The following is an 11,805-nucleotide window of genomic DNA, read 5'->3' on the forward strand; positions in this document are numbered from 1 at the left end:
AACTCTAAAAAGAATAAATTAAAAAAATAATAACTCACAAAAATAAAAAGAATGTAAATTAAATATCTCATTTATATAAAAATAATAACAAAAATCAATGTGTCCCACGAGGCGGACGTCGTCGATTTCGAGCTGGTTGTCGCCGTCGACTTTGAACTTGAGGTTGCTCGGGTTCTTCTTGATGTTGCTCTGATACCTCTGCAGGCGCTTCATAATATAAATATTCATTATGCTCTCCCCGACCCCGACCATGTCCATACACGTAGGAAGACAAAGGACCAACCTCTGAGTCATAATGTCCTGAACTAAATGCTGACATCATCGTCATCAGACTAACATAATTAGTTTGACTCTGCGTTTGCATCATAGGGGGTAACTCTTCCACATTATGTGCAACCTTATCAAACTCATCCTCTTCCCGAACAGGTCCTCTACATCTAGGAGCTGGTGGAGGAACAATAGGTATATTGTACATATAATGAATTTCCTCCATATAGCTTTGGTTGTCACTACATATAGCAAGAACCTGGTTCGGATCATTCGCAACCTCACGGAGTCTACTGTTGTTGGATCTCTGTGAATTATAAAACAATTAGACAATATTTAAAATAAATTTAAATTAAAAAAATTAGATAATATTCATTCATTTACCAGATGACCCACAACTGCTCCCGGACGAGTGACGTAGCGCCTTGTGATATTATTATAACAATGAATATATTCTGAAGTGACATCTGTGTCAAACTGTTCAAAAGAAACCCTCACTGCAATAAATCTTGCACGATAGTGCCATCGCACTACCAAATGTGCAACTTTTTCGAACCAATCTCCAGTCTTTAGGTCAATCTCCAGTCTTTAGGTCAATATCATGCAGTACGGGTTCAGTATTACAAGGCGATGAGACATCCTGCTGAAAACCGAATTGTCTCATCACCCCGTCAAGAAGATGCCACTCACCAATGTGAAAACATATGAGAGGACTCATCGTCCGCCATATGTTTTGACCATGTACAAAAATTAGGCAAAGTATGTACAATAATTTTGTACGACTCCCAAATAACCTAAAACACAAAATATTATATTAGAGAATATTAAAGACAAATAGAATAAAAATGTGAATAAAATAATCAATTAGGTTTAGTGTAATGTACCTGTTCAGGTTGAAGCAGATCAAACATGTATCTATACTGGTTGACTACATGTGTGACTGTCCTAGTCACACAAAATTTATCTCTCCACCTAAATTTTTAAATTGATAATTTAGAATTTAAATTAACTAGATTAGTGATATACAAATTAAATTGAATTAAAACAACATACCGAGAACCGTAGGCTCGTCCAACTAATTGAGCGTCATTAACATGATGTAGCTGTGGAACCATTGTTGGAAATCGCTCCGAAGCCCATAGTTGAAAGTATGAGAGACCCAGCTATCTCTCTAACCTCAGGTCTTGTTGCTTTGAATAGTTGTCTATACAACCATACCAAGCATGCTCCACCCCATGCCCTGTATCATGAAGGTTAGTTAAAGTAATAGGAACATCAAATGAACAAAATACTTGATTTATCTGAAAATAGACTTCCACCCATCATTTGTAGTATATATGCTCGCGCATATCTTATGACGGTTTTCTCGTCTACATCATCTGTGAGCTCACGAAATTGTGTTCCTAACCATATTAAACTTAACTTCGATCCTTTAATCTTGTCGGCAGGTGGGGTCACACCGAGGTACAGTTGACAAACTTCTAACCAGTCATCGTATATCACTCCTGTGACGGGTTCACCGTCAATAGGTAACCCCAACAACACTTCTATGTCTTGTAGAGTGATAGTGCACTCTCCAATAGACATATGGAATTTATGTGTCTCGAGCCTACCAAGGCTGTGATCAGATGCCAGTCCAACTGAATAAATCCTGCCTCTCAATGTCTGTAAGATATTTCTCTAGTAGTACGATCTCGCCATACAACATATGATCGATGTATGGACTGGTCGAACAAAACATCAGGATCAACAGGTCTTGGGTTTAAAGCCATGATCTGAAAAAAAATAATATTAAAATTGACTATAATTGAATAGTAGAGAAAAATGTGAGGGTAAAGAATAATGTAAAACTTTATTGATTACAATAAAAAAAAAAAATTGAATATATACAATAGATATTATTAAAAAAAAAATTGAATATACAATAAATTATAATAAAAAAATTGAATATACAATAAAATGAAATATATAATAAAAAAATATTTATTATTCAATCCCTAACTATCTGGAAGCCCGTCTTAGTAACGAATGACACTTCCTTCGATTATGTCCTAACCTGGTTACCAAAATCCGCATCGTTGTCGAGTGACTGGTTCTGTCCAAATCCATCTTGTTGGGATAAGATGAAAACATATCGAGCGGTACTGTTCATGTAACAAGTGACAAAACATTCGGCATTCCATGCTCGCATTTTAACATGAACTACGAAGATTTTATTGAGGACTACTACCAATTGTCAACGTATGCTGAATGTTACTCTCCTCAATTTCAACTTGTAACCACATGAAGATTACTAGATCACGTACCTTAATATGCCCGTCTTACATCCTGGTCCATCGTTGTTGAGAAGACCTGGTTAGACCAAAAGTTCAGTTATCACAACGAGATGGATTGGAACAGAACTAGCCATCGACAACGATGTGGATTTTTGAACTAGTTGAACATAAATCGAAGGAAGTATCCTTCGTTTACTAAGACGGGCTCCAAATAGTTAGGGATTGAATAAAATTATTTTTTATTATATATTCAATTTTTTTTATTATAATTTTATTGTATATTCAATTTTTTATAATAATCTACCGTATAATTCAATGTTTTTTTTTTTTTTGTAATCAATAAAGTTTTACATTATAATAATCTAATATATTCAATTTATAGTATAATATCTAATATTATTCAATTTATTGTCTAATGATTATTCAATTATAGTATAAATAAATCTAATATATTCAATTTATTGTCTAATGATTATTCAATTATAGTATAATATTCTAATATATTCAATTATAGTCTAATTGATTATTCAATTATAGTTATTATTATTTAGCTTTTTTTTTTATATTATATATTTCTATGGAAAGTTCAAATAAGTGAAGACTCTCCGCTCTCTTAGTCTCGCTTCTCTTCTAAGCATCTTGCTCTCTCCTAAGATCTCGCTCTCTCTCAATATCTCGCTCTCTCTGTTATTGTTGTTATTTTTCCTTTAATGAATTACTAGCTTTCATTTCTTCTGGAACAATCACAAACACTTTTTTTTTATTATTAGATCTAACCTACTAGAAACTCAATGCGTAACTCTAGCATTCAATGTGTATTCCTGAATAATTCTCATTTTTCAATTATTCAACCATTTCATTTTGCCAAGTTCAATGTTTAGTTAGATTAGTCATATAAACTACATCTCGCCCTCTCTCCAATATTCTCGCTTTTGAATCTCGCTCTCCTCTTAAAATTCTCTGTTCAACATCTCGCTCTCTCCTACTATCTCGCTTTGAAATCTTTAGCTTCTCTCCTTAATCTGCTTCAGCCCACTTATCTCCTTAATCGCTTTGAAGTTTCGACATGTGTGTAACCTTCGACAACCTAATATACAAAATTTTGTTCATAGGGAATTGTCTTTCATTCCAAGGCATAACTTGTATCCATGCGCTTTATATTCGCCTGGAGTTCGCTCTCAGAAATATAGCCATCCCCACCCCCTCACGTCAATCCCACAAGCCTCCGTCTAATTCGAAATGATAACAAAATGCATAGATTGTTAGAAACAGTTCGAGTACACAGATACATATAGTATACCATCTCATTACTTTATTTCCTCTATGAGGGAAAAAGAAAAGTAATAAACCTGCAATCTCGAGGATGGATGTGTGTCGAAACTTCAACCTTCGACAACCTAAGCGAGATTCGCAAGATTTCCCTTGTCGAGGGTTGAAGTTTCGACCTATGTATTGTTTCCAAGTTTTTCTTTGTTCGTCGAGTTCTCAACATTCGACCTCAACATTAGTCGAGTTCTCAACGTTCGACCTCTAGCCTCGAACTCCCAAAACAACAATATTTCTCTAATAAGTTTCAAAACAACAATATTTCTCTAAAAAGTTTTGAAAACAATAATATTAATATTAAAAGTCCAGCAACAATAAGGGAAAAATATCGAAACATGAGGATAAATCCAACGTGAATAGGACATGACCTTTTTCTTTCTTTATCCTTCTATATCCTTCGGCCAATATTGATCTCATAGTACTTTCACTCATGTTGGGTACCAAAAATAGGCTTTGCCTTAAAGTACTTTGCACCATAATTGATAGCTTTGATATTCTGTGAAGCAAGAAGTAACTGATTATCCCCTACTTTTTTAGTCGAGAATATAATGTCGCACATCCAGGGAAAAAAAACTAATTATTTGTTCATTTTTCCAGAAAATTTGATTCATGTTTAAAGGATAACATTGTCATAAATGCTAATTACCTTGTTTTTTCTCAGAGGGTAATAGTTGTGAAATTCCAACTGGTTTGATTATTGATAAAAGCTTCCTATATAGCACTCATGGTCTAACCTCCAATCTGCATTAAAAAGAATTATTATGTCCTTCACCAGCAAATTTGGTATTTCATAATTTATCTAGTTTTGTTTCCATTCCATCAGAAAAAAAAATGCAGCATAGAGTTCCTCGACAGATTTCGCTAGAGTTCATAGTTAGACAAAAAGGAACTTGAGGAAAATCATTTTGCGATATCAATAGCTGGAACGTCAATCAATCTTCAAGCTAATGATCTTGTAACGGTGAGTTACTTCTCACGACTAAGGTTGTGGTCGAAATGCAATCATACCACGTTGTGTAGTTGCATCTACTAATGTCCAATCACTAATGCTTGAGATTCCTTAAGTTGTCCTCTGATCATTAGCATATAGCTTTGAAGATGGAATCGGACGTAATGGCACTAAGATCAATCACAGAAGAAAGGGATCTTCACTTCAACATTTGAGATATCGAACTTCAAGAGAAAGGAGAACAAGTGGAGAGAAGGCAACATGAAGACACCCATTCTCAAAAGCTTCCATTAGGGATTATTCAAGGTTTAGGGATAATTTGGGTGTTTATCTTGTAACCTTCAACCTTACCTTGTACTTTACTTTTAATGTGCTGTTAAGCTCTTCGATCCGAAAGTGGAGTCAGATGTATTTCATTTTGTCAATTTAGAGACCCTCAAATAACTTGTAACTAACACTATTCATGTTAGGTTAGTTTTAGGGTTCTCATTTGTAGATATAAGAGGTTAGACATTTTGGTAAAATGAAAATGGAAAGAGTTCCTCTCGTGGCTCCAAATCAAGAGTATGTTACATGTTCCCAAGGGGCTGTTTGAGGCGCTGAGATGATATAAGATGTCTGAAGTTTTGATGTTTGGGGAGTTCTGATGTCTGTGTTTAGGGTGCAGAGTTGCATTGTCTAAGTTTATAAGTATGCGTTTGGGTATATAGAGTTGTTATGCCTGAGTTCATATGTCTGTGTTTTGGTGTGCAAAGTTCATATGTCTGTGATATCTAGTTTAGTTTTACTCCAAAATAATTTGCTTGTATGAACACTATTTTTTTTAGATCTTATAATTTAATTATTATATCAATTCAATTTTTTGTATTCAATTATTGTCTTTTAAATAATTCTTTATTATTGTTGTTTTAAAAAAACTCAGTCAAAATTTAAGATTAATCGTAAATAATCAACGAAATCCCAACATTTAAAAATACGAAATTAAATTCTAAGCCAGGGATGGACGTACCGACTTTTTTTTTCTAAAACCTTTTCCCACTTTTTAATACTAAACATATATATATATATAATTTTCAATCATGACTTGAATTTTGAAAAGAGTCTACAAAAGTAAGACAAATAAAAAAATAAAAATAAATGAGTGAAAGTAGTATTTATAAGTTTAATTTTTAAAAACTATCGAGAACTAAAGAGTTATGAATGAACAGTTAAATATTTTAGTGAGACATTTTTTTAAAAAAAAATTTGCTTCTCTTTGATTTGAGGGATATCGTTAGGTTTTTCTCATATATATTCACGGATGAGTTTTCTATTGAGATTTTATAATGAGCTTTTGAAGAGTAGATTTAGAATATTGATGTTGTATATGAAGAGATTTTCTTTATTTTAGAAATTGTGTACAAAGATTTAATCCAAAATATTGTGATTTTTTAATAGGCATTATACATACAAATAATTGATATATTAAAGAAATAAAAATGAAAACTTGAATGACATAATTTATAGATAATAAATTATTAATATACTCTATCACAGGACATTAGAGGAAAAAAATGATGTATGTAAATTGAATGTAAAAAATGGGTGCATGGAACTAGATTGAAATTACATGGTTTTTTAATAAAATGGATGTAGTGAAAAAAAATTGCACTCGAAGTATAATGAAATAAACTCATGAAAAGAATAAAGAAATAAAAACGTAAGTGGACCATAGGAAGGGAGGAGAGAGTGACGATTGGGTGTGAGAAGGGAGGAGACATAAGAAGTGAGGGTGGAGAAGCTGAGAGAGTTGTTAAATGAGAGTTACTGTGCACATATTAAAGAAAGTGAAAAGGGGAGATGATATTTCAGTGGGCCAAATAGTGATATAGGGGCTATATCATCTTTCCACATAGGATATTGGACCCTCAAATAGGCCCTTAAGAGACATTCAAACTTGTGGAGTGTTTTTGACTTTGGATGGAGAATGAGTTTCCCTTTTCAAAGGCTTGACCATCAAGGTTAGTGCTTTCTTCCCCTAGAGCGGTTCCTTGTATGTTTACTGGGTGTTACCATGTGCGCTTAGGAAGTACTTGTTCTTACCAGGTTGGCATATCATTTGGTATCACAGTTTTCACCATGCCTTTGATTTCGTATCATTACAACTCACTCAAAGGCTCAAAGCTAGTATCTTGTCATGTAATCAATTAAGGAACATGCTCCATTACTACGGTCATCAATGAGAATTATTAATGAAAGAAATAGAAATTAGGTAGAATAACCAAGTTGGAAAAAATATTAATAAATATAAGCTAATGTTGCGACTTAGCAAGCTCTAGAATCCCTTCTACTAGAGAGAGCTTGGTGTTGTGGGGTTGAAATTGTTCGTTGCATTTAATAAGCATTAACAATTTCAGGGGACACCCACTAGGAGGGTTCTTTTAGCCAGATGGTTCAACAGGCCACAGCGGTGAGAATTTTTTTCCCCCTTCCAGTTGTACCTATCCAAAACCAGCATAGATTTTCTAGCACACAATGAATGCTACTTCCAAAATATCACGTTCTAAGGTACAAATTAGTGCAGGCATTTAAGTTTATAATAATAACATAATATAAGAAAAGCCGTAGAACTATTCTGCTGATACTAGCTCATAAAGTAAACATACCATATAGTCCATACAAACATACAGTATGTCAGTTGGCCTTGCCTTTATTCAAGAATTTCCCGAGAGTAGACATCAGACCCCAAGAAAGATAGAGCACAGAATCATACTCGGACTATTTTCACAGCATTGAAGGCATTTACAAACCTAAACACCTCCGTTTCAAGATTATCAACGTGCATGTGCTCCCAGCCAACAATAGTAATAGTGAAATCCGTGATTTTGATAAGAAAACTTATTTGGGATTCTTCTACAGCTTTCATTATCTGGCTAGAAATTTTGAGAAAGAGCAAGACTACAATCTACATATACTGAGTGATTGAAGAGAATCTGAAAATTTCAAGCACGAGATACAGTTGGTTGGGAAGTTTGAGGGGTAGCATTTTGTGTTCTTTGACACCCCCCTCAAACTTGAAGAAGATTCTACAAGGCCAAATTTACCTCCGAGAAGCAAGAAACGTGAGTTCGAAAGATTCACAGGAAAATTTGATCTAAATAAGAAAATTGACGAGCTTCCAATCTACAAGATCTGATCACAAACTATGTATAGGGCTAGTTGCAAATATAGCAATCAAACCTAAAGTATTAGTAGATATAGCACGATGCAAAAAAAATTACAAATATAGTAAAATTTAGATCCAACTTTCAGAGTCTATCAGTAATAGATTATATCGTTGGTAGGATCTATCGATGATAAAGTCTATTACTGATAGGAGTCTATCGTGGGTAAATTTTGCTATATTTGTTATTCTTTAAAAATGTTGCTATACACTCAATTATTAGTTCTAATAGTGCTGCCCATCGCAATTATCCATATAAAAAATCAATCTCAATGGGTTTAGTTTGGGCCTGAAACTCAGAATTGGAATCTAATGCAGTGGTCCGTTATTACCACATCAGAAGATTGAATAACAGCAAGAGAGATTCCCAGTTCATGAAATGAAGCTTGAAGCCAAATTAATTCAACTGAAACACGCAGAGAATTGGAATCTAATCCAGTGGTCCCTACGATTGGTTTGCTCTCAACAAGGCAATTAGACCAGTTAGCATCACGATAACTGGTGAGAACGACCTGATAAACAGGCTTATCATTTGCATCAATCAAGAAGCATGGTGCCCTTAAGATACCTCAACACTCTTATTTAGGTGCTTAGCACTACACGATAGGTGATGCCTGAGCAAGCTGACTAAGTTTGTTTATAACTGAGGGAATGTCAGATTTGGTATTATTAGTAAAGATGGAGATAATATAGGAAACCACCATGTGTACTGCAGTGGAGATTGGATTGGTCAGAGAACGCCAATAACAGCTTATATTAAGGAATAAACCTAAAAGAATACAACGCTTAAAGGTCCTAGAGAGCAAAAAAACGTTGACTCTCCCTTCACACTTCTTTTGTTATTCGAAGTTAAAGATATAACTTGGTCCAAATGAGAATATGAATTCTCTTCTGCATATCCATGTAGAACTAAACAAGAGTGGCATCATAGCCAGTAAGCATAAGATCATCAACAAATACAAGAATCATACGAACAGACCCTTAGAGATGCAAAATCAACAGCGAAATAACTGATTTAGAACACATTCCTATGTAATCAATCGAATTGCATACCATGCTAGCTACTTATTGAAGACGAAAACTGTTAGAACTAATCACAGATTATATAACTCCTTACCAAAGTACCGAAGGTCTCAATGAGATCAACTCCCAACGAATAGAGGCTATACCGCTGGATGGAGCCATTTAAACTTTACTCGTTTCCAAATTGAGCGACGCTGGTCCTCTCTTGTTCGAAATTCTGCTTGAAACTGAGAATCTATTGTGATCGTTTGAGTTCCGAAAACACTCGGTTCTGTGAGTAGAAGAAGTGGCACCGGAAATGAACCGTAAGCATGGGGTAACGAGCTGGTGCCGTCGCCGGAGATTTCAGCCCGAATTACAAATGGGAAATGGATCGCGAGACCAATTTTCTTCAAGGCCCAAATTTGAATCATAGTATTTTCAGCCCATTGTGATTTTTCACGGGCCGAGTGTTTTTAGACCATTTTTTTTGTTGGAGCCTTTGGCGCGTAGAATTGACCAGCATTGGTAATTATTTATGTGAGGTGTTAGATTATTTGTAAAATTAGATTGTTTGTATTAAGGATGTAGAGTTGAATTGAAATGTCTTTGTTTAGGCGGTTGAATTGAGTTGAGTTAAAAAGTTGTATTCAGAGTATAGAGTTGAGTTAGAAAGTCTGTATTTGAAGTGTAGAGTTGAGTTGAGTTGGAATCTCTAAATGCAACTTTTCTAAACTAATTTGGTTTTTGTCTTGAATTTTTTTCTCTTTTTTAATTTTCAACTACGCATATTTTTCTAAAATTTTTAACATTAAAAAATGTTATTATTTTTTCTCATTCTTAAAACAGAACAAATTTCTATAAAGTAAATACATAGTAAACACAAATTTGAACACTCAGTTACATAATATATATTTTTTCCATTTCTAATACCAAACATATTCCAAACAAATGAAAAACATTTTACAACTACGTAGCCCTCAATAATGAACATTGAAAAGCTTAAAAATTGAACAATTATTTGATTTTCCTTCTGTAACATATTTTCAAAACACAACTTGAGTACTCAATTGCATAACATTTTTATCTACATCTCCAAAGACATGTTATATTATACTAAAATGACAAATTTTTTCGAACCCCTGACCCTCAATTTTAGTCCTCAATTAATTTTAACTCAATCATAAATGTTAATTTTAAAAAGTAAAACTAATTCTTATCTTATTTTTTGCCAATTTGTGAAATTCAATTTTCATGGTTAGTGACTTTTTTCTTCTTTTTGTGTGCAAACGTTTAATTATTTACATTTTACACTAATACAACAAAATAATATTTTTTTTTGTGCAAACTCATTTATTGCAAACATTTTTTTATTAAAATATTTTTTATGATTAAGTATAATTTGCCACCAACAGATGAAATAACAATGTCCAACAAAATATCTATGTATAGTTGAAAAAATGCATAACAATGAATGACACTCTATACATCACAAATTGTTTCTCAATAATAAAACAAAATTTGGACAATAAAAGTAGTCAAAATTTAAAGCTAATACACCTCAAACTAACTAATGAAGGAATTGTGCAATTAGTTTGGGCCCTACAAGTAAGATAACAAACTATAGTTAGATTAGAATGAAGCTAAATGCAAATGAAATTAAAATCAAACATGCTGCAATATACCTTCAAAGTTCCGAGATGAATTAGATCGAAACACCAAGACTAAATAGAGGCAGAGTAGAGATGTGATCTAAAAAAAGATGTATCAAACCACATCAATGCAAGAACTAATTTATTACAAAAGAAAAGAAAGGAAAAAAAATACATTTTCTAATACAACCTTTATTTTAGTAACAACCATTATATGAAGGTAAAAAGATGAAAGTCATAAGTGAAAAACAAGAAGCACGATCTTTCTTTTATTTATCACCCTTCTATATATAAATATTGCATTGAACATAGATAAAATACTATTTTGACCAACTGAAGGTGGTTATCTAAGTTACTTGTGCAAAGGTGGTCGTCAGAGTTGGTCTCTGGAATTGTCGTTAGAGGTGGTTATCGAAACTCAGATTTGATCGTCATAGTTGATTGGCAAAAGTGATCATCAGAGTGTGTCGTTGAGTGTAGTAGCGGTAGTTACCGAAGGTGGTCGATGGGTGGAGTTATTGAAAATATTGGAGTGAATTGGAGGAAGAGTTGGAGTGAGTTAGAGTGTGTTGGTAAAAAAACCAACTCAACTCCACCAACATTTAAAGTTGGTAGGGCAAACATTGAGTTGAAAATTTTTACCAACTCAACTAAACTCATGTTGGTATGCCAATCACCCCATTAAGGTCAATCTTCTGATAAATAATCTTAACATTTTATGGTTAATCTTTTGATAAATATTCTATTTTTTTATTATTATTATTTTAAAAGGAGTAGATAACTCTCATTGTTGCCTTGTTTTCTATATATATAAGAAATTATGCTTATAGCTTGAGATGGAATATTTATCAAAAGAAAAAAAATAATACTTTTTAATGTAATCTTGTATTTTATAAATTCAAATTCAAAATTTGAATACATCAAAATACAAACAAATGTTGTCAAGAATTTTCATTACTTAGATCACAGCATCCAAAAATAGATTTCAAAAGCAATCTTGTTAAAAGGATGTTCAATGAATCCATTTGATTTAGTGTACTTGAAAACACACATTCTAATTCATAACAAATGTATTTTCTTGAAAATAAAACCCAACAAAAAAATGAGTGCATTTTATCTCTATCAACATTT

General features: G+C 33.2%; 1 long non-coding RNA gene across 2 annotated transcripts; it reads right to left on the reverse strand.

Moving 5' to 3' along the window:
• Window positions 1–1,184: 1,184 nt before the first annotated feature.
• On the reverse strand, window positions 1,185–9,536 carry LOC120069717. Of its 2 annotated transcripts, XR_005479649.1 has the most exons (6): window positions 9,138–9,536; window positions 4,516–4,610; window positions 4,238–4,365; window positions 2,574–2,619; window positions 1,321–2,042; window positions 1,185–1,239 (listed from the first exon to the last, which is right to left on the reverse strand). It is a non-coding gene; the product is annotated as an uncharacterized LOC120069717 (long non-coding RNA). The 2 variants fall into 2 exon arrangements; XR_005479648.1 differs by lacking the exon at window positions 2,574–2,619 and having other exon boundaries at window positions 9,138–9,533.
• Window positions 9,537–11,805: the final 2,269 nt, after the last annotated feature.

This window comes from Benincasa hispida, unplaced genomic scaffold (assembly GCF_009727055.1).
Source record: "Benincasa hispida cultivar B227 unplaced genomic scaffold, ASM972705v1 Contig557, whole genome shotgun sequence".
NCBI classification, from domain to species: domain Eukaryota; kingdom Viridiplantae; phylum Streptophyta; class Magnoliopsida; order Cucurbitales; family Cucurbitaceae; genus Benincasa; species Benincasa hispida.